The following is a 4,530-nucleotide window of genomic DNA, read 5'->3' as shown; positions in this document are numbered from 1 at the left end:
CCTGAGGCCACAAGGGAGTAGATGGGGGATAAGCTGAACTGCACGAAACTTTGCACTCCAATGTAGCAGTAATGGGCCTAAGGCAGCAGAGCCCAGAGCAGAGGACCTGCCCAGCCCAAACCACTTAGTAGGATCAGGGAAGCAATAGAACAGGGACCAGCCCAGTCCATGAAACAAAAGGAGAACATTTAACACACGGTACTGAATATAGCTAACAAAAGAGCTGTAAACCTCCCCAGAGCAAACCAGCTGGGCCATCTCCTCAGTAGACGCACACTGAGAAATAAATGCAACTAAGCCCACCCAGGTACCAGAGTAGAGTACTTTGCAAGCTTGAAGAAGTGTATACAAACTATACATAGAAAGAAGTTATGAAGCTAAATAAGATGGGTTGATATTCCCCACTCCCCCAAAAAAGAGGGAATGGGAAAGAAGAACAAAGCGGGGAAGAGAGAAGGAGTAATAGAAAGAGGTAAATTACCTGTCATTAAGAGGCACATAAGAAACAAATAGAGTGGAGAAGATGGGGAGTGACTAAATTTGGACCTTACTCTCATTAGAACTAGCTGAGAGTGAGAATAAATCCATACTCAGTCAGATATAGGAATCTATCTTAATTTATAGGAAAGTAGGAGTGTAGAGGGGGAATAGCGGAGGGGAAGATGGACAAAAAGGAGGTCACCAAAAACAAAATATCTATTAACAGGGAAAGGCTAAAAGGACAGAGAGAGGTAAACAAGGGGAAAATAAAATGGAAGGAAACATAATTAGTAATCATAATTTTGAATATGAATGGGATGACATTACCCATAAAATGGAAAAGGACAGTAGAGTGGACTAAAAATCAGAATCCCACAATATTGTGTCTATAAGAAACACATTTAAAACAGGAAGGGTTTAGTACCTCTGTGTAATGTGTGATTTCTATCATGACATGGGCAACATGGGAATATGCATTATATGAAAGCACAGATATAACCTGTATCAGACTATTCACCACCTCAGGGATGGGGGAGATAGGAAGGGAGTGAGAAAAACAAATTCTGAAATGTCAAAAAATTTCAAAAATTGTTTCTATGTGGAACTAGAAATGAGAAAAATGAAAAGAAAATTAAAAAAGAAAAAAGAAATGAAGCTAAGGACAAGCAACAATGTATCAAAAGGGGTGGGGAGAGAGAGAAAGAGATAGAGACAGAGAGATTGAGAGAGTGCAGATTTTAGATCCTGTCTAACTTTAATAAAACCCCCTCCTTCAGCTACTCCTCACCAATGGATTGCTTATCTTTTATTACTCTTTTACTCCTCTTTCCAGCAATCTGCTTTGCTCTCCTACTGTTTCTATATGGTTAAACCTAGATGGAGGAATCCATGTGTGTATCACCAACAATGACATTGTTCAACTATATTGCTTTAGTGTAATAGTCATTGAACAGTATCATTCTAAAGTCCTTTTCTTTCCCTATCTCTCTAATTTCATATGTCCCATAGAAAACCTCTTAACAGATTCTAAGTTAGGAGGTTCCAGAAGGAGGGTTGCTTCAACACTTGAACTTTTATATATTAAACTCTGGACTGTCTGGGACAGACAACCAGGTGCACTTGTTTACAGAAGTGATGAACCATCATCAAATAGGGTTGTGCATTTCTGTGGGTAGTGAGTAGGAAGAGTAAAGGAAAAACAGATTCCCTTTGTCTCCAAAAGGGCCTTTCAATACTCTCCAGACAGTTTCTGCACAATTTATTGGTTCTCAGAGGTACTAAACCCTTCTGGCAGAAGAAAAAGAAATTTATTCTAAAGAATAAGGAATAGAGCTCTCTCTTTGCAAAGACAAAGCAATGATTTCAGATCCCAGGTTAAAGTGAGAGGTCTTGGATTCAAATCCCAGCTTCACCAGCTCCATGATCTTTGGCAAGCCACTTAATCTCCTGGGCCTCTGTTTTTCTTCATCCATAAAATGGGAGATGGTGGTGGAGGTAGACTAGAGGATCAGTGTCCTTTCCAATTCTCAATCCATGAATCTAAAGGTCTGATATTCTCTTCTCACTTCAGGCACCCAGGACCTGAACTTCCCACCATTGGAAGGATCCTATTAAGTGGAAACATGTTTTATATTAACTTATTACTATCTATTAGTAGAGTTCATTAATCAGATTAGCTGAAAGAGAAGGGCATAGTTTGGAGTCCTAAGAAGCCAGAATAGGACTTTAAAAGAATTAGATATAATGGATCTCTTGTGATTAATCAATGGGAATAGAATTGAATATGCTCTATGTTTTGTTTTGTTTTGCTTGTTTAGCTTTGTTGACTTTTTCAAAAATTAACCATGTGATAGAGCATTAAACTTTATAAACCAATGTAGAAGTACAGCAATATCAAATATATTCTTTATTGGCCACAACATAATAAAAAGTATAGTCAACAAAAGAAACTCAAAGAAAAGATTGAAACTTACTAAAGACTAGATAATGTAATCCTAAAGAAGTGAGAAGTTAGGAGCAAATCACAGAAACAATAGCTGTTTTCATCAAAGAAAATCACAAAATGAGGCTACACACTTAGATTTTGGGGATATAGGCAAAGCAGTTCTATGGGGAAATTTTATATCACCAAATGCTTTTAACAATAAAAGCAATAATAAGTCAGTGAAGTGGGTATGCAGCTAAAAGTTTTAGAATAAAAAAAAGCACAGAAATGTAAAAGTAGAAATTCCAAAAATCAAAGAAGAAAAGTAAAAATTGGCAAAAAAAAATTATTGGTTAAAAAAGAACTTTTAAAGAACTAGTAAAATAGATAAGTTATTATATAATCTCATCCAAAAATGGAGGAAAATCAACATGACAATATTAAAAATGAGAAAAGGAACTTACAGCAAATGAAAGAAAAATAGTTATTAGAATGTTGCCTATTTCATGCCAATATAATAACAGTGAAATATTTTAATACTTTTAAACATATATACCTTGACTAACAAAACAAGACATAAAAACTTCAACAACTCATTCTCAGAAAAAGAAATTGAATAAATCATAAAAACTTTCCAAAGATTAAAAAAAAAGAACCAGGTAGATGTATAAGTAAATTGTATTAAACACTCAAGCACAATTTTAATATTGTTCTTGTTCATTCATTTTAGTCATGTCTGATTCTTTATGATCCCATTTGGGATTTTCATGGCAAAGATACTAGAGTGATTTGCAATTTCCTTCTTCGGCTTTTTTTTATAGATGAGGTGCTGAGACAAACAGGGTTAAGTAATTTGCCCAGGGTCACACTACTAATAAGTATCTGAGGCTATATTTGAACTTATTTCATCCTTGCACAAGGGCCATGCTAATCTTCTGTGCCATTCCAATTTTAATATATGTGCTACCAAAATGAACACTGTATTTGAACTTATAAAACTGAGTTTTCTTGATTCCAAGTTCACTGCATCACCTAGCTACCCATTTTAATATTACATAAATCATTTACAAAAATAATGGTGAGACACAGTATCTTCATAAACTCTTTCTAAGAGATAAATATGGTTCTTATACCTAAACCAAGAAGAGATAAATCAGAGAAAGAAAACTAATGCTTCTAATGAATATTGATGAGAAAAAATGAATAAAATTAGCAAAAAGGCTATGACAATATATTAAAAAGACTATTCACTAAGACCTGATTTGGTTTTTGGAGGAATTCAGGGTTGGTTCAATATTAGTAAAACACTAAATATAGTAGACCATATTAATAAAAAATTTCAAATAGCAAAATTACATCACTATGTCTAATAAAAGCTTTTGAAAAAATTCAATAGCCCTATATGTTTAAAAAGTAGTAATAACTGAACCATTTCTTTATATGATAAATAGTAACTATTAAGAGCTAGCTAGCAATATTTATAATTGAGAAACAGTGGAAGCCTTTCTGATGAGATCAGTGATAATGAAGAAACAAAGCTATCACTCTTCGCAGATAATATGATTGTGTACTTAGAGAATCATGGAAAATCAAACCAGGTCTCAAGACAGGAGATCTTGGGTTCAGATCTGGACTTAGATACTTCCTAGCTGTGTGGCTCTGTGAAAATTGTTTAACCCACATTGCCTAGCCCTTATCTCTCTTCTGCCTTGGAATCAATAGTCAGTATCCTTAGATTGTCAAAAAATAATAAAATTAAAAATAAAAGGAGGGAAGAATATTAATGAACTAGTCCACTAAAAATAAAAAGGAGAGAGCAGAGAAAATTCAGGATATGATATAAATATGCAAGAAAATGCTGGAACTACTTGTTAAATTTCAAATATGCCCTCAAAAAAACCCTCTGTGGTAGAGTCACAATTTTATGCAATCCTAATTTTCTTTTATTCTTTCCTTTTATTTCTTTGCTTAATTAAGAAAAAATAAGAGGAAACTGGAACCCGAGTTATAGTTTAAATTACACCTATAAGGAGATTGAGGGCACTCACTCTGGTGATGCTATTAATATCATAGCAATAAGAGACTGGGCAATGAGAGAGAAGATTAAGGGAATTTTTGGTTGAGTA

The 4,530-nt window shown here is 34.4% G+C and overlaps 1 non-coding gene across 1 annotated transcript; it reads right to left on the bottom strand.

The window, feature by feature from the left end:
• Window positions 1-3,277: 3,277 nt before the first annotated feature.
• On the bottom strand, window positions 3,278-3,383 carry LOC123253218. Its single transcript, XR_006506590.1, has one exon. It is a non-coding gene; the product is annotated as a U6 spliceosomal RNA (small nuclear RNA).
• Window positions 3,384-4,530: the final 1,147 nt, after the last annotated feature.

The sequence above is a fragment of the Gracilinanus agilis genome, chromosome 6, assembly GCF_016433145.1.
Source record: "Gracilinanus agilis isolate LMUSP501 chromosome 6, AgileGrace, whole genome shotgun sequence".
Taxonomy (NCBI): Eukaryota; Metazoa; Chordata; class Mammalia; order Didelphimorphia; family Didelphidae; genus Gracilinanus; species Gracilinanus agilis.
The sequence above is the reverse complement of the archived record's forward strand: the minus strand, read 5'-3'. Positions and strand labels throughout refer to the sequence as shown.